General features: G+C 34.0%; 1 long non-coding RNA gene across 2 annotated transcripts; it reads left to right on the top strand.

Moving 5' to 3' along the window:
- LOC110270967 lies at nucleotides 13,227-17,166 on the top strand. Of its 2 annotated transcripts, XR_002360816.1 has the most exons (5): nucleotides 13,227-14,020; nucleotides 14,103-14,224; nucleotides 14,305-14,372; nucleotides 14,452-14,595; nucleotides 17,039-17,166. It is a non-coding gene; the product is annotated as an uncharacterized LOC110270967 (long non-coding RNA). The 2 variants fall into 2 exon arrangements; XR_002360815.1 differs by lacking the exon at nucleotides 17,039-17,166 and having other exon boundaries at nucleotides 14,452-14,680.

Genomic DNA, 19,653 nt, shown 5'->3' with positions numbered 1-19,653 from the left:
AAGTGATACAAGGATAGTCTCAAAAATGATCAAAAGATGTAAATACAATAGTAAAAAGTCCTATTTATACTAAACTAGTTACTAGGGTTTACAGAGATAAGTAAATGATGCAGAAATTCACTCCCGGGCCCACTTGGTGTGTGCTTGGGCTGAACATTGAAGCTTTCACGTGTAGAGGTCTTCCTTGGAGTTAAACGCCAGTTTGTAACCTGTTTCTGGCGTTTAACTCTGCTTTGCAACCTGTTTCTGGCATTTAGCTCCAGAATAGGGCAGAGAGTTGGCGTTGAATGCCAGTTTGCATCGTCTAAACTCAGGCAAAATATAAACTATTATATATTTCTGGAAAGCCCTGGATGTCTACTTTCCAACGCAATTGAGAGCGCGCCATTTGGACTTCTGTAGCTCCAGAAAATCCACTTTGAGTGCAGGGAGGTCAGAATCCAACAGCATCTGCAGTCCTTCTTCAGCCTCTGAATCTGATTTTTGCTCAAGTCCCTCAATTTCAGCCAGAAATTACCTGAAATCACAAAAAAACACACAAATTCATAGTAAAGTCCAGAATGTGATTTTTATTTAAAAACTAATAAAAATATACTAAAAACTAATTAAATCATTCTAAAAACTATGTAAAAATAATGCCAAAAAGCGTATAAATTATCCACTCATCAATCACCCAGGCGTATCAGTCGTAGGGTTCTCTCGCAACGGGACCCCTCACAATTGGACGTTGGGCCATACCTACAGTGGGGGCACCAGCCAGAGTCAGTCTGTGAGGTCGGGATACCAAAACTAAAACCAAAAACTACAGTTTGCCTATGCAGTGTCTACAGTCAAGCAAGGCCTAAATCTATGGTTAAAAACGAAGCCTAAATACCAAAAACCTGGAATGGTTACCCCCTTAATGTCTGCCTAATGTGGGAACTAATCAAGCATGCAATCCAACAAGTATACAGTACGCACACAAAGCCAAAAAAGCACGACTGCAAGATAAAACTAAAAGAATAAGAGAGGGAAAAACAGCTTACCAAGATGATGGTAATGATCGAGGAAAGCTGGGAAAGCTTGGAAAGATTCGAACGAACAGGAGATTCGCAGTAAGGAATTTTGGAAGAGATGAAAGGAAGCAGGAGGGATATGATGGGAGTGGGGAAATGGAAACTAAAACGAATGAAAACTGAAAAAAAAAACTGACTCCTAGAAGCGCGAAAGGCAGGGACAAAGTAGTCTTTTCACGTAGGGTTCAAATTAGCCATCAAGAGCATTAAATTCTCAGCGCGGAGATCGAGGCGACGCAGGACATTCCTTCGAGGCGACGAGCCCTACTCACGCGTAGGGGGCACGCCCCTACCGATCCACCGACAAGCTGCCAAGAGTAACGGAACGCGCCACCCACGTTGTTTGCGACCCTAGCTGCCGCGTTGGTGGCACTGTTACGGCCCAGCCAAGCTGGTGCCGTTTGATCCGGCCCAATGAACGGGACCACCCGACCCGAGCGACTGGCCTGGCGAGTGTCGAACGTCCGGACCACGACCCGGACACCTACTCCCTAGCAGCCAGCCACATGACAGCTGGGAAAGGAAACTTCCAGGAAAGGCACCAATCTTGTGGGACCCGCCCTACTAACAGGGTATATATGGAAAGGGCCCTACCCCTCCCCAGAGGTACATCACTATCTTACTACCCTCATAGCCATCTGTACCATCTCTGACTTAGGTGTCGGAGTGTCATTGCAGGTGGCGCCCACCCCCCTCTCACACCGCAGTAGCTTGGGAGGTCGCGAAGTCTCTGTACTCATCCTCCAGGCCCAGACCGAAGCTGGTTCTTATCATCACTACTTTAGAACTCCACCGACCCGTCTGAAACTCGAGGAACCGAACACTTACTTTATCAGGTATTTGAACATTAAATTTACTTTTTCAAATTTGGTTTTCAATTAATTACTTAAGAAAACATTTTTTAGAAATTTTAGAAGTTGAGAAAACAATTAGTATAACTTAATAAAATTTTTAAGTTTATACTTATCCGTTGTTGATTATCAAATTTAACATGAGACGCTAAAAATCAGAAAAGAAGGGGAAGGGGCATATATTGGTGATAGAATTATAAAGAAATAAAAAATAGTATTAGTTAAAATAATATTATTTTTAAAATATTAAAAAATAAAGAATTTAAAACTTTTATTATTTAAAAATTTGAAGGATAGTTATGAGAATTAATTAATGCTTTCAATATTCTTTTATTAAATTGAACGATGAGATATGTGTGCTTTTGAAATGTTTAGTGATATAATTATAAAGAAGAAAAATAGTATTAGTTAAAGTTTGAGTTGGTAAAACTTTTTTTTTAAACTAGAATATTAAATCTGTCTTTTAAAAGCTGCACTATTTATGTTTGGTAAAATCAAACAAAAATAGCTTTTAATAAGTACAAATAACAATAATTATATTTGATAAAATAATTTTTAAAATTTTAAAAATTATAATACACATAATGTAATAATAAGTTTAGATATTTAGTAATAACTAAGTTTATATTAAACCTTTAATTTTAATAAAGATAAATAAAATTTGAAAAATTTTATATTAAATGTTTAATTTTCATAAACGCTCCTAACTCTTAAAAATTATAAAGACAAACACGTAATTTTTTTGTTTACCAAAAAAAAAAACGTGTTTGTAGTTTTACAAAAACCTTTTTATAAAATTTTACTAAACAAAGTCTTTTAAAAAATTTTTACAAATTCACAACTTCTATATAACTAAATTATTTTAATAAATAAATTTAATCAAATTGGCCTAATAATTTATTGCCTCAAAATTGTTTCAACAAAAACCATTTATGCATGCACTTGTTTGTGTCATTATTTTCGTCAACAAAGACATATTATTTTTAAAATATTAAAAGATAAAAAATTTAAAAGTTTTTTATTTAAAAATTTGAAGAATTGTTATGAAAATTAATTAAGGCTTTTAATATTCTTTTACTAAATTAAATGATCAGATATGTGTGTTTTTGAAAAGTTTAGTGATAGAATTCTAGAGAAGAAAAGTAGTATTAATTTTTTGGTGTCTAAGTAAAATTCTATTTTGTTTAAAAAAGTAGTTTATTAAACCTGCCTTTGAAAAGATGCAATACTTATATTTGGTAAAATCAAACAAAAAATAGCTTTTAATAAATACAAGTATTAAAGCTTTGGTAGTTAGGGTGTTACATATTAATAAATAAAATTATATTAGACTTTTTAATTTTGATAAAGACAAGTAAAATTTGAAAAATTTTATCTTAGGTATTTTTATAAATACTCCTAACTTTTAAAAATTATAGGCACAAGTACGCGATCTTTTTTTAGTTACCAAATATAAAATAAGATATTTGTGCTTTTATAAATACCTCTTTAAAAAATTTTACTAAATAAAGTCCAAGTCTTTTAAAATTTTAGCAAATTTAGAATTTGTACGTAACTATTTTTTTTAATAACTAAATTCAATCAAGTTGACCCAATAATATTGTTGGCTCAAAATTAGTCCAACAAAAACCAGCGTTTATATTAAACCTTTAATTTTAATAAAGATAAATAAAATTTGAAAAATTTTATATTAGATGTTTAATTTTCATAAACGCTCCTAACTCTTAAAAATTGTAAAAACAAACACGTAATTTTTTTTATTTACTAAATAAAAAAACGTGTTTGTAGTTTTACAAAAACCTTTTTATAAAATTTTACTAAACAAAGTCTTTTAAAAAAATTTTATAAATTCACAACTTCTATACAACTAAATTATTTTAATAAATAAAGAGTAAAGTATCGTTTTTGTCCCAACGTTTGGGGTAAGTCGTATTCGTATTCCTAACGTTTAAATCGTTTTATTTGTATCTCTAACGTTTATAAAAGTGATTTAATATTATCCTACTATCAATTATACTAACAAATTCGATTATATTTTTCAATTATTCTCACTTGGATGCATTCATTCTCAATTAGGTCTCACTTGGATGTGTTCGATTTTAATATTATACCCACTATTTGTGTTTAGATTCAATTATGTCCCTAGAAAAGTGAATTATGTAAATATTGTAGGAATTAGTTTCAATTTTTGATGAGCTATTTTTCGAAGTGGATCATCGATTCTATCGCAGACATTTGTATTCCAACTTCAAGAAGAGATTTTTAAAACTCAAACTAAAGCATTCATGATGTGTAATTGACGGTAGGATAACATTGAATCACTTTTACAAACGTTAGGGATACAAATATGACGATTTAAATGTTAGAAACACAAATAGGAATTACCCCAAACGTTAAGAACAAAAACAATACTTTACTCATAAATAAATTTAATCAAATTGGCCTAATAATTTATTGCCTCAAAATTGTTCCAACAAAAACCATTTATGCATGCACTTGTTTGTGTCATTATTTTCGTCAACAAAGACATATTATTTTTAAAATATTAAAAGATAAAGCATTTAAAAGTTTTTTATTTAAAAATTTGAAGGATAGTTATGAAAATTAATTAAGGCTTTTAATATTCTTTTACTAAATTACATGATCAGATATGTGTGTTTCTGAAAAGTTTAGTGATAGAATTATAGAGAAGAAAAATAGTATTAATTTTTTGGTGTCTAAGTAAAATTCTATTTTGTTTAAAAAAGTAGTTTATTAAACCTGCCTTTTAAAAGATGCAATACTTATGTTTGATAAAATCAAACAAAAAATAGCTTTTAATAAATACAAATATTAATAACTATATTTGGTAAAATAACTTTTGAAATTTAAAAATACTATAAAAAAATTTTTACAAATTCACAACTTCTATATAACTAAATTATTTTAATAAATAAATTTAATCAAATTGGCCTAATAATTTATTGCCTCAAAATTGTTCCAACAAAAACCATTTATGCATGCACTTGTTTGTGTCATTATTTTCGTCAACAAAGACATATTATTTTTAAAATATTAAAAGATAAAGAATTTAAAAGTTTTTTATTTAAAAATTTGAAGGATAGTTATGAAAATTAATTAAGGCTTTTAATATTCTTTTACTAAATTAAATGATCAGATATGTGTGTTTTTGAAAAGTTTAGTGATAGAATTATAGAAAAGAAAAGTAGTATTAATTTTTTGGTGTCTAAGTAAAATTCTATTTTGTTTAAAAAAGTAGTTTATTAAACCTGTCTTTTAAAAGATGCAATACTTATGTTTGGCAAAATCAAACAAAAAATAGCTTTTAATAAATACAAATATTAATAACTATATTTGGTAAAATAACTTTTGAAATTTAAAAATACTATAATACATATAATGTGATAATAAATTTGGATATTTATTATGTAAGACCCAAAACTTTTGAAAAGTCTTATTATGATCAAGTCTCAAATAATATAATTATTTATAGCCTTAAATTCAGAAATTATTTTATTAAAGATAATTAAGGCAAGTTTTGATTTATTAAATTTGAGATAAGTTATGATTATTATCCAATTTTACAATTATTGTATTATTTTCTATATTTGAATTATAAAGTTGATAGTTATGAAATAATAAGGATTTTATATGATTTGGATTAGATAAGTAATATTTTAAATATTAATACTGCTATTTTGGAAAATGAAGAAATTAAGTATATTATTTTTAATTATTTGATTTGGGCACTTTATTGAAAGTAATTTGTAAAAATTGATGATCAAATAGTATTTTCTATATACAATTAGTGTTGGATTTATTTGGATTTCAATTACTATATTATTCCCAATTTTATTAGAAATTACCAAAATGTCCCTAACCCTAATTTGGATACACCATCCCCTAAAACCCTTCTCCTCACGCTGCACAGCCACCAGTCTCTCATTCATCCTCTTTGCTGCGCAAACACACACACAGCCGCAGCAGCAGACTCTTCCCCCTTTCACCCTCAGCAAACTCACAGGCATGAAACCCTAATCCTTCCCAACCCAGCCGCCGTACTCAACCTATTTCCCTTCCTCCTTCCATTCACACAAACGCAACACAATCAGGAGCAGCAGCAACGCTGCAATGAGAAAGAAGAGAAACTGAAAGAAAGGTCTGAGAGACGAAGGGCTCAGAGGGGAGGGAGACGCCGTCCTCCCTGTCGCTAGAACTGCGAGGAGCGTCGCCGCCAAAGACGTGTCGTCGTTCCTGCCCAGTCGTGGTTCTACCATCCATCACCTCATTCCGTCACCTGAAGAGAATTGCGACGACGAGAGGGAGAGCTCGTGCGCGAAGGGAGCGCAAGAAGGAAAGAAGGTCACGCGAGGAGGAGCGCGAACCACCGCGCGGAGCCGCGCCGCTGTGTGCTGTCGCCGTTGCGTCAGACTGCTGCCGCCGTCGAGCTTCGAGGAGAGAGAAGGAGGTTGCGTGAAAGATGAGGCGCGATGGTGGTAAGAGGTTCTGCCACCCCTCTGCTGTTGCTGAGCTGCCGCCACCGCTGTGAAGGCTCCGCCACTGCCCTGTTGCAGCTAGGGAGAAGGAGACCGGAATGGGTAAGTAGGAGGGGTTTCTGCCACCGTTGGAGCTCAGTTGCCGTTGTTGTAATGGCCGCCGCGCCTTTGGCTGCCGGGAGCAGTATCGTGGCTGCCAGAACCAGTCTTTCTTGGTAATCATTTTTGCTTCCGAAACCCCTTCAATTGAGTACTCTGTTATAATCTGTTAGAAATTCTGAGACGTTGGTTACACAGGGTTGAGTTCCGATATTTGCGCGTCGGAATTAAAGCTGCTGTTGGGCCACCGGAGCTTCTGGCCGCTCACGGATCTTTTGTCGGGGCAATTCGAAGTCGTAGCTGCTTCGCTTGTTAGTATAGTAAGTATTTTGTGTTTCGAAAACCCCTGCTTTAGCGTTCGGTTATGTTTGGCTAAAGACCTTGAGGCTTGGTAATGTAGGTTTGAGTTCCGGTGATTTCGTGTCGCATAAGTGTTGCGGAGGCTGCCGTGTCATTCCTTTTATTTCAGTAAGTGTTTTATCTCGGAGATCCTCGCCATTTGTTTTCAGTCATGAGTTTTAAGATTTTCGCGATATTGATGTGTTAGGAAGTAGTAGCTGAGCTTATACGTGGCGCTGAGGCTGTTTCTTATATTGAGAAAAACACGCGGAGTCGGGATTTTGATTGTGATTTCGAGCTGAGACGAAAAGGACTCTGAGAGACGTTTGGGTTATGGAATTTGCGTTTTTAGAGAGGGGCACTTTCCGAAAACTATAGTTTATTATTGAAATTATTACATATGGGTACTGATGTGAGGATGTGTATTTGGTGATTGTATCAGTTCTATGTATTGTTTGGTTGTTTTGTATGATTATGGGTGTTTGTTTGACTGGACTGTTGTGTGGTTTTGTGAAACGAAATGCTTTTGAAGTTGATTCTTTTAAAGCTTTGAGATTGAGTTTAATTCGTTGGAAATTGATTTGAGTTGAATGGATTTTCTTGAGAATGTGAAAAATAGAATACACTCTTGAATTCAGCCTGGCTTGCTTTAAATGATCTGGTTTTTGATAAATGATTGTTACTGAACCGTTTCTTTAAAGCTTTAGAAATGAGTTTATTCGGCTGATGACGATTTGATTTTTGAAACGGTTTCCTTGAAATATGGTTTTGAGATAACTGTTGGATTTGGCTTGCCTTGAACTGATTTTGGATTTTGGGTTGTTGAAAAGGATTGTGGAATGGTTTTGTTGGGACCCGAAATAGGTGGCAAAGTCCAAGTTTTAGGGGAGATGCTGCCGGAATTTCTATAAAATCCGAGTCTTTATTAAAATGTTTGGAAAAATGATGAGTTAAAGACTTCTACTATTTTATTTGAATTATCAAGAAAAGGATGATTCATGCTCTTGAAATGAATTATTAAAGAAGAAATTGTGATTTAGTCTTGCTTCGTGAGAAAGGCATTGTATCTCTTTCAGGAGAAAGTTATTTAGATGAAATTTATGTTTTAAAGCTGTTTTAAATGTGACAAGGGCAATGCCTTTGAATTTGACTTGAGGGTTTCAATTAGAGGAGTTTCAATGACTTTGAAAGAACCTGAATGTCTATTGACAAGTTTCATTTTGAAATGTTTTGAGAAAGGTTTTAAGTACTCTTTGAATCCTGAACTTTTGCAAGACAAACAATTTTGAACAGTTGAAACGCTTTAGAATTTGTCATGGGGGTTGAAGCTGGTTTTGCCTAAGTAAAGGAAACGGCTTTGAAGGAAGTAAATGATTACGTGACTCGGTTTGGCTTAGATCTTATTTTATTACTCAAATCGGAAAGCTAAGGTTTTAATAATTTTAAATGAATTTGGCGAAATGAGTTATGCTATTCTCCCCTAAGGACTCGGGACCCTACTGAGAAACTTTTGTTACAAAAATCCCATTGTTGGATGGGTGATTTTGAATGTTTCAAAAGGAATCTTTAACTTTCCATGGTTTTGGAAGTTTTGGAAAGAGGAAGCCGAGAGTGGCTTGTTTTAAAGAGGGAATTTTCCTTGAGTAAAAGTGGCTTATGAGCCTGAGATAATTTGAGAAATGAGATCTTTAAAGCCAAGGCTGAAAAGAGTTGAAACTTGATTTCAAAGTGAAATGATTTGAGAAAAAGTGATTTATGGCTTAAATGCCGATTTTATGAATTTGATGATTTTGAATGGTGGAAGTGTTGTTTTATTGTGAGCCGGAATGGCCGTGTATGATTATCAATATTGGCCGGTTCTGGATTGAACCGTGAGCCGGATGGCTGAGATGGATATTGATCCATGGCTGAGAATGAATGCATATATGCTGAGATATTGATAAATGTGAATGTTGCACTTCCACTATCGGAGATGAGAGTTTCCTTGGGAGGAAGCAATGGCTAGCCACCACGTGCTCCAGGTTGAGACTCGAAGCTCTTTTGACCCTATGTCGTAAGTGTGGCCGGGCACTGTGAAAGTCCCGGATGAGCTCGCCCCCGTAAATATTCACCAGTGAGGATGATGGATATGGATCATGATTATGATCAAGTTTATGATGAGTATAACTCGAGTTGGGGATGCGCGACAGAGGGACAGTCCAATGGTTAGCTACCAGGACTTGTCGGGTTGGCTTTATAACCGACAGATGATATCATCAGCCACTAGGGACAGGCATGCATCATACGCATCTATGTGACATTATTTGGGTGTTCATATTATACTTGGTTTTCCTACGTGATTAATTGCTAATTGTTCTACTTGCAATAACTGTTTGTTTGTGCTTGCATCTTCCTATTTGTGTTTGTTACTGTGACTCTGTTGAACTGTGGTGATTGGTTGATGGTTGGATTGTTTGGGCCTAGGGCCGTGGTTGAAATGAGATGGACCGATGGTTGGTTTCGGTTTTGTGTGTTTATGGTTTGGAAAAATATGAAAGGCTATTTTGGTTCCGCATAGATAAACCGTTTTGAAAGGCTTTTGAGTTTTTGAGAATTGAACGGTTCTTCTTTCAGAAAAGATTTTCAGACTTTACTTTTATTGTAAACCGTTGTTTTTGAAAAGGAGGCATAAGACGGTTATTAATTACTAGTACGGTTTATCTTCACGTATCCTATTACAGTAATTCCCAAAAACCCTCTACTGAGAACCCTTTCGAGGATCGGTTTAAAGTTTCAAACAGGCTCATATTTTAGTATTAAATAGTATAAGTGTCGTCGTAATGTCCGAGCTATCAGAGTTGCGTAGCTGGAAGCGTGAGCTTTGGTAGTTAGGGTGTTACATTATGGTATCAGAGCGGTCTTTCCTGTAGAGCCTGAGGAATGGACCGACTATGCTTCAGTTGCATGCTCTGAGCGTTTGTCATGTAATAGGTCTTGTCGAATGACGAGAATTAGAGTTTTATGCACATGACGATCTATTGATTAACGTCGTTAGTCTTGCATTGCATAATTCTTGGTATTAAGTTTGGCCGGCTTAATACTAGTGAATTATTTATATGAAAGCACTGATGGGTTATCATAGATGATATACGAGTTTTGAGTAAAGCGAATCGCGGGTTTTGGAAAAGTTGGAAACTATTTCTTGAGGCTCTTCAGTTGTGTGTCTTGAATTTCGTTCGAGTCGACCTGTTCTTTCATGTCCTAACTTGAAGTTCTTGTTTGCTAATCCTTTGAAAAATAGTTTGACTTTTCAACTCTATTCCTCTATTCATATGCATTCTTGTTTGATCTTAAGTGCATATGCTTGGTTGAACTCCTTGTTGTATCTATCTTTCTCTATTTGAGTTCTTCTTGATTCATGTATCCTTTGGCATGACTTTGAACTTGTCCTACTGCAGTGTGCATTTTAACTCCGGGTTCCGAGTTCATTCTTAGGGAAATTGTTGATTCAGTTTTTCTCTTATTTGACAGTGATTACAACCAATTTTGAGATTTTTATGAAAATTGCTATTGAATAGATACATGCTTATCTATATATGAAACTTTGAAGATTTCTTATACAGTTTAACAACTATTTATTTCTAATACCTCGCCTGTACTTTTACTGGTTTACAGAACTGTATTTACTTCAAATACAATTTGACTTTCTATTAATTTTACTATAGTTCCAATGCACATCTTCATTTGATTATGTATTTGGGGTATTTTTCAAAATTCTGGAAAGAAAGGGGATTTCTCGCTTTTATCCCGGTTGAGTTTCGTTTAGTAAACTTCACTTAACTTATTTTGAATTGAGTTTGGTTTAGCCTACTACATGGTTTATGCCATTGTTCTTTTGAAAATGTTGGACTCATGGCTTTCATCTTATGACGGACTAAAGTCTCTCTTAGGCCTTCCACCTCCATGAATGTCATGCTTGACCTTGTTTTTAACTAATCGTTTACCTCTTGTGAACACTATCATAGATCTTGGTTTGTCCTCTCTTGTGAATCTCATTCTTATGTGAGTTAGTTTGATTCGTTTTAAATTAGTGTATTGTTTATCCTCTCATTGTCTTACAAGAGTTTTTAGTCAAAGATTTATCCTTGGGAAATCACTAATGATTGAATTGTCTTTTCTATGACTTTTGTATTCTTTAGGGTCAATTTAAAACTTGTTTGATGTCTCGAGCTTAGTGGATCTTGTTTTAACTATCTTGATTTAAGATCCTTTCTTGTATGGCTTGACTCCTTTTCAAGTACATCCTAATCTTCTTGAATATTATTGTGACATGGTGATTTCAAGTATACTTTTGGAATCTTGTTTTGAATTTTAAAAAGCAGATTGAATTCTCTTTGAAGAAGTTCCAAATCGAACTTATTTTTCAGTTGCTTGGTTATAATTGAAACCATTGTTCAATTTTTGACAAAATTGTTTTAAAGTTGACATGCGCTATTTTAAATGGGGTTTTGGAAAGTTTTCTTGTTTATTGGAGACCGGTTTGTTTGTAATGCAACACTTAATTCCTTTACCAATTTATAGCAAACTTTTACCTTGGATTTTCTTTCCTAAATAGAGCTTAACTTTCTCTTTCGACCTCGCTAAGATTTTATACACGCTTGTTTGAATATGGACTTTGGAGATTTTTGAACAAGCATTTGATTTCTCTTTCGAGTTTTATGATTGCTTTTGGTTAAGTTGTGCACCTAACTATCTTTCTAAAATATTTGAGGAAATATTTTAGCTCTTAGCCAAACTTGTGTGCATTTTGTTTTTAAAACTCTACAGGATCTACTTCAACATGAGATTGTATTGAAGTAACGCCACGTTGATGCTTTTGCTACTCTCTTGAAGAATGTTTGTTGCTCAACTTTTCTTCTAGACTGCGAAGTAATTTTCCGCAAGTTTTCGATTCCTTTAAGAACAATGTATTCGGAAGTATTTTAATTATGCTCTTGAATTCTGTGAGCCTTGTCTTAGGTTTGAAATATTCTTTTCTGTAAACCTCATGCTTCCTTGACTCAGCTTGAGTTCGTCTCAAACTGATGCGCTGGTTTTCTTCCTATTGATCTTGTTGAACTTCTTTGATCCAAGGGTTATCCTTGAAGTTGTCAATTGATTTATTTCTAGCAAACTTCATTGCTTGAACGTCCTTGTTTATTTGGAAATTGGATACATTCCCTTAAATCTATGAGTATTGTCCTTGACAATTGTCTCTCCGTTCTAAATCTTGTATCCTTCTGAGTAGACTCGAGAATTGTTTGATATCACGTGCGACTTGTAGACGTAGTGATGCGATGCTTTAGTTCTTTAAGACGTGATATGTGTATACGGAAGTTGAAGCGATAGGTGTACAACGTTATGAGTTGTGGTGTCTTGTTCCTTGCGAATGGGTTTGCGGTTGTCGGGCTTGTGATTGAATATGGAGATTGTAAAGTGCTTGATGGAGTTGAAAAGTTGAAACCTTGAGGTTGATATGAGATTAGTGTGCGGATGTTAAGCACGTCGTTTTAACTCCATCATGTTTTATAGCCTTCGATGCCTTGCTTTACTAACACATGTTTGAACCATGTCATCTTTGCTTTGTGAACGCGTATCTTGATTTGCAACCTATTTTGGCACCTCAAGTTTTGTGAGGCATTGAGATCATATGACCTTGTGCATTGAGCCTATCTTGTAATGTTTGCTTTGCAATCATACTCCTACCTTTGTACCCTTATGCATACGACAATCCAAGTATTTGAAAATCATATATATGGCTATGTTTTGGGGATATTTCTGCTTCTTCCTTAAATGTGTTCAAAGGTGAACTGTTATGAAATTCCTTTCGTTTTGTATCAATTTTCGAGGCGAAAATTTTTATAAGGTGGGTAGAATGTAAGACCCAGAATCTTTGAAAAGTCTTATTATGATCAAGTCTCAAATAATATAATTATTTATAGCCTTAAATTCAGAAATTATTTTATTAAAGATAATTAAGGCAAGTTTTGATTTATTGAATTTGAGATAAGTTATGATTATTATCCAATTTTACAATTATTGGATTATTTTCTATATTTGAATTATAAAGTTGATAGTTATGAAATAATAAGGATTTTATATGATTTGGATTAGATAAGTAATATTTTAAATATTAATACTGCTATTTTGGAAAATGAAGAAATTAAGTATATTATTTCTAATTATTTGATTTGGCTATTTATTGAAAGTAATTTGTAAAAATTGATGATCAAATAGTATTTTCTATATACAATTAGTGTTGGATTTAATTTGGATTTCAATTACTATATTATTCCCAATTTTATTGGAAATTACCAAAATGTCCCTAACCCTAATTTGGATACACCATCCCCTAAAACCCTTCTCCTCACGCTGCACAGCCACCAGTCTCTCATTCATCCTCTTAAAGCTGCGCAAACACACACACAGCTGCAGCAGCAGACTCTTCCCCCTTTCACCCTCAGCAAACTCACAAGCATGAAACCCTAATCCTTCCCAACCCAACCGCCGTACTCAACCTGTTTCCCTTCCTCCTTCCATTCACACAAACGCAACACAATCAGGAGCAACAGCAACGCTGCAATGAGAAAGAAGAGAAACTGAAAGGGAGGTCTAAGAGACGAAGGGCTCAGAGGGGAGGGAGACGCCATCCTCCCTGTCGCCAGAACTGCGAGGAGCGTCGCCGCCAAAGACGTGTCGTCGTTCCTGCCCAGTCGTGGTTCTGCCATCCATCACCTCGTTCCGTCACCTGAAGAGAACTGCGATGACGAGAGGGAGAGCTCGTGCACGAAGGGAGCGCGAGAAGGAAGGAAGGTCACGTGAGGAGGAGCGCAAACCACCGCGCGGAGCTGCGCCGCTGTGTGCTGTCACCGTTGCGTCAGACTGTTGCCGCTGTCGAGCTTCGAGGAGAGAGAAGGAGGTTGCGTGGAAGATGAAGCGCGATGGTGGTAAGAGGTTCTGCCACCCCTCTGCTGTTGCTGAGCTGCCGCCGTCGCTGTGAAGGCTCCGCCACTGCCCTGTTGCTGCTGGGGAGAAGGAGACCGGAATGGGTAAGTAGGAGGGGTTTCTGCCACCGTTGGAGCTCAGTTGCCGTTGTTGTAATGGCCGCCGCGCCTTTGGCTGCCGGGAGCAGTATCGTGGCCGCCAGAACCAGTCTTTCTTGGTAAGCATTTTCGCTTCCGAAACCCCTTCAATTGAGTACTCTGTTATAATCCGTTAGAAATTCTGAGACGTTGGTTACACAGGGTTGAGTCCCGATATTTGCGCTTCGGAATTAAAGCTGCTGTTGGGCCACCGGAGCTTCTGGCCGCTCACGGATCTTTTGTCGGGGCAATTCGAAGTCGTAGCTGCTTCGCTTGTTAGTATAGTAAGTATTTCGCGTTTCGAAAACCCCTGCTTTAGCGTTTGGTTATGTTTGGCTAAAGACCTTGAGGCTTGGTAATGTAGGTTTGAGTTCCGGTGATTTCATGTCGCATAAGTGTTGCGGAGGCTGCCGTGTCATTCCTTTTATTTCAGTAAGTGTTTTATCTCGGAGATCCTCGCCATTTGTTTTCAGTCATGAGTTTTAAGATTTCCGCGATATTGATGTGTTAGGAAGTAGTAGCTGAGCTTATACGTGGCGCTGAGGCTGTTTCTTATATTGAGAAAAACACGCGGAGTCGGGATTTTGATTGTGATTTCGAGCTGAGGCGAAAAGGACTCTGAGAGACATTTGGGTTATGGAATTTGTATTTTTAGGTTGGGGCACTTTCCAAAAACTATAGTTTATTATTGAAATTATTACATATGGGTACTGATGTGAAGATGTGTATTTGGTGATTGTATTAGTCCTATGTATTGTTTGGTTGTTTTGTATAATTATGGGTGTTTGTTTGACTGCACTGTTGTGTGGTTTTGTGAAACGAAATGCTTTTGAAGTTGATTCTTTTAAAGCTTTGAGATTGAGTTTAATTCGTTAGAAATTGATTTGAGTTGAATGGATTTTCTTGAGAATGTGAAAAATAGAATACACTCTTGAATTCAGCCTGGCTTGCTTTAAATGATCTGGTTTTTGATAAATGATTGTTACTGAACCGTTTCTTTAAAGCTTTAGAAATGAGTTTATTCGGCTGATGATGATTTGATTTTTGAAACGGTTTCCTTGAAATATGGTATTGAGATGACTGTTGGATTTGGCTTGCCTTGAACTGATTTTGGATTTTGGGTTGTTGAAAAGGATTGTGGAATGGTTTTGTTGGGACCCGAACCAGGTGGCAAAGTCCAAGTTTTAGGGGAGATACTACCGGAATTTCTATAGAATCCGAGTCTTTATTAAAATGTTTGGAAAAATGATGAGTTAAAGACTTCTACTATTTTATTTGAATTATCAAGAAAAGGATGATTCATGTTCTTGAAATGAATTATTAAAGAGGAAATTGTGACTTAGTCTTGCTTCATGAGAAAGGCATTGTATCTCTTTCAGGAGAAAGTTATTTAGATGAAACTTATGTTTTAAAGCTGTTTTAAATGTGACAAGGGCAATGCCTTTAAATTTGACTTGAGGGTTTCAATTAGAGGAGTTTCAATGACTTTGAAAGAACCTGAATGTCTATTGACAAGTTTCATTTTGAAATGTTTTGAGAAAGGTTTTAAGTACTCTTTGAATCCTGAACTTTTGCAAGACAAACAATTTTGAACAGTTAAAACGCTTTAGAATTTGTCATGGGGGTTGAAGCTGGTTTTGCCTAAGTAAAGGAAACGGCTTTGAAGGAAGTAAATGATTACGTGACTCGGTTTGGCTTAGATCTTATTTTATTACTCAAATCGGAAAGCCAAGGTTTTAATGATTTTAAATGAATTTGGCGAAATGAGTTATGCTATTCTCCCCTAAGGACTTAGGACCCTGCCGAGAAACTTTTGTTACAAAAATCCCATTGTTGGATGGGTGATTTTGAATGTTTCAAAAGGAATCTTTAACTTTCCATGCTTTTGGAAGTTTTGGAAAGAGGAAGCCGAGAGTGGCTTGTTTTAAAGAGGGAATTTTCCTTGAGTAAAAGTGGCTTATGAGCCTGAGATAATTTGAGAAATGAGATCTTTAAAGCCAAGGCTGAAAAGAGTTGAAACTTGATTTCAAAGTGAAATGATTTGAGAAAAAGTGATTTATGGCTTAAATGCCAATTTTATGAATTTGATGATTTTGAATGGTGGAAGTGCTGTTTTATTGTGAACCGGAATGGTTGTGCATGATTATCAATATTGGCTGGTTCTGGATTGAACCGTGAGCCGGATGGCTGAGATGGATGTTGATCCATGGCTGAGAATGAATGCATATATGCTGAGATATTGATAAATGTGAATGTTGCACTTCCACTATCAGAGATGAGAGTTTCCCTGGGAGGAAGCAGTGGCTAGCCACCACGTGCTCCAGGTTGAGACTCGAAGCTCTTTTGACCCTATGTCGTAAGTGTGGCCAGGCACTGTGAAAGTCCCAGATGAGCTCGCCCCCGTAAATATTCACCAGTGAGGGTGATGGATATGGATCATGATTATGATCAAGTTTATGATGAGTATAACTCGAGTTGGGGATGCGCGACAGAGGGACAGTCCAATGGTTAGCTACCAGGACTTGTCGGGTTGGCTTTATAACCGACAGATGATATCATCAGCCACTAGGGACAGGCATGCATCATACGCATCTATGTGACATTGTTTGGGGGTGCATATTATACTTGGTTTGCCTATGTGATTAATTGCTAATTGTTCTACTTGCAATAACTGTTTGTTTGTGCTTGCATCTTCCTATTTGTGTTTGTTACTGTGACTCTGTTGGACTGTGGTGATTGGTTGATTGTTGGATTGTTTGGGCCTAGGGCCGTGGTTGAAATGAGATGGACCGATGGTTGGTTTCGGTTTTGTGTATTTATGGTTTGGAAAAATATGAAAGGCTATTTTGGTTCTGCATAGATAAACCATTTTGAAAGGCTTTTGAATTTTTGAGAATTGAACGGTTCTTCTTTCAGAAAAGATTTTCAGAATTTACTTTTATTGTAAACCGTCATATTTGAAAAGGAGGCATAAGACGGTTATTAATCACTAGTACGGTTTATCTTCACGTATCCTATTACAGTAATTCCCAAAAACCCTCTACTGAGAACCCTTTCGAGGATGATGTTCTCACCCCCCTACATTTTTCCCCTTTCAGGATATGGCGCCGATGTTACGAAGAGTTCATTTAGTTGTTGTTGAGATGCTCTGTATTTGCTTTAGTATATTTTTGTTCCCTCGCCTTTATCTTGATACATTCTGTAAGAGGGATAGGAATTGTATTGGGTAATGTCTGTAATATTATTTATATATATGTATGTATATATATGGATGTACTCTTTATGAGTTTTCTAAGTTGTATGGTATCTATGGATGTATGTTATCGGATGAAAGTATTTTTTGGGAGCGGTGTTGCGGTTTAAAGTTTCAAACAGGCTCATATTTTAGTATTAAATAGTATAAGTGTCGTCGTAATGTCCGAGCTATCAGAGTTGCGCAGCCGGAAGCGTGAGCTTTGGTAGTTAGGGTGTTACATATTAATAAATAAAATTATATTAGACTTTTTAATTTTGATAAAGACAAGTAAAATTTGAAAAATTTTATCTTAATTATTTTTATAAATACTCCTAACTTTTAAAAATTATAGGCACAAGTACGCGATCTTTTTTTAGTTACCAAATATAAAATAAGATATTTGTGCTTTTATAAATACCTCTTTAAAAAGTTTTACTAAATAAAGTCCAAGTCTTTTAAAAATTTAGCAAATTTAGAATTTGTACGTAACTATTTTTTTTAATAACTAAATTCAATCAAGTTGACCCAATAATATTGTTGGCTCAAAATTAGTCCAACAAAAACCACTTATGCATGCACTTGTTTGTGTAATTAATTATTTTAGTCAACAAAGATATATTATTTTTACTAAATTATTTTAATAAATAAATTTAATCAAATTGGCCTAATAATTTATTGCCTCAAAATTGTTCCAACAAAAACCATTTATGCATGCACTTGTTTGTGTCATTATTTTCGTCAACAAAGACATATTATTTTTAAAATATTAAAAGATAAAGAATTTAAAAGTTTTTTATTTAAAAATTTAAAGGATAGTTATGAAAATTAATTAAGGCTTTTAATATTCTTTTACTAAATTAAATGATTAGATATGTGTGTTTTTGAAAAGTTTAGTGATAGAATTATAGAGAAGAAAAGTAGTATTAATTTTTTGGTGTCTAAGTAAAATTCTATTTTGTTTGAAAAAGTAGTTTATTAAACCTGCCTTTTAAAAGATGCAATACTTATGTTTGGCAAAATCAAACAAAAAATAGCTTTTAATAAATACAAATATTAATAACTATATTTGGTAAAATAACTTTTGAAATTTAAAAATACTATAATACATATAATGTAATAATAAATTTAGATATTTATTAATAAATAAAATTATATTAGACTTTTTGATTTTGATAAAGACAAGTAAAATTTGAAAAATTTTATCTTAGTTATTTTTATAAATACTCCTAACTTTTAAAAATTATAGGCACAAGTACGCGATCTTTTTTTAGTTACCAAATATAAAATAAGATATTTGTGCTTTTATAAATACCTCTTTAAAAAGTTTTACTAAATAAAGTCCAAGTCTTTTAAAAATTTAGCGAATTTAGAATTTGTACGTAACTATTTTTTTTAATAACTAAATTCAATCAAGTTGACCCAATAATATTGTTGGCTCAAAATTAGTCCAACAAAAACCACTTATGCATGCACTTGTTTGTGTAATTAATTATTTTAGTCAACAAAGATATATTATTTTTAAAATATTAAAAGATAAAGAATTTAAAACTTTTATTACTTAAAAATTTAAAGGATAGTTATGAGAATTAATTAAAACTTTCAATATTCTTTTATTAAGTTGAATGATGAGATATGTATGTTTCTGAAAAGTTTAGTGATAGAATTATAAAGAAACAAAAAATAGTATTAGTTAAAATAATATTATTTTTAAAATATTAAAAAATAAAGAATTTAAAACTTTTATTATTTAAAAATTTGAAGGATAGTTACGAAAATTAATTAATGCTTTCAATATTCTTTTATTAAATTGAATGATGAGATATGTGTGATTTTGAAATGTTTAGTGATATAATTATAAAGAAGAAAAATAGTATCAGTTAAAGTTTGAGTTGGTAAAACTTTTTTTTTAAAACTAGAATATTAAATCTGTCTTTTAAAAGCTGCACTATTTATGTTTGGTAAAATCAAACAAAAATAGCTTTTAATAAGTACAAATAACAATAATTATATTTGATAAAATAATTTTTAAAATTTAAAAAATTATTTTTTTTAATAAAAACATCAATGGTATTGAAAGGTATCAGATCTTGAATCTAATGTAGTGTTTCAGAGAGAAAAAAATGCAAAAAATTTAGAGAGAGAGAAGAGTTTGAAACTATAAAGACAGGTAAAATTTAAAAACTTTTATGTTAGATGTTTTTATAAGCATTCTTAATTCTTAAAAGCTACAAGCACAAACATTATTTGCTTTATTTACCAAACAAAAAAAATTGTTTATGTTTTTACAAACACTTCTTTAAAAATTTTATTAAACAAAGTCCAAGTCTGTTTAAAGATTTTGCAATTCAGAACATTTATATAACCAAATTTTTTAATAAATTTAATCAAGTTGACCTAACAATTTATTGGCTTAAAACTATTCAAACAAAAATCAATTATGCATGCACTTGTTTATATAATTATTTTGGTCAGCAAAGA

This window comes from Arachis ipaensis, chromosome B04 (genome assembly GCF_000816755.2).
Source record: "Arachis ipaensis cultivar K30076 chromosome B04, Araip1.1, whole genome shotgun sequence".
Classification (NCBI taxonomy): Eukaryota; Viridiplantae; Streptophyta; class Magnoliopsida; order Fabales; family Fabaceae; genus Arachis; species Arachis ipaensis.
This window is presented reverse-complemented; position numbering and strand designations above follow the sequence as displayed.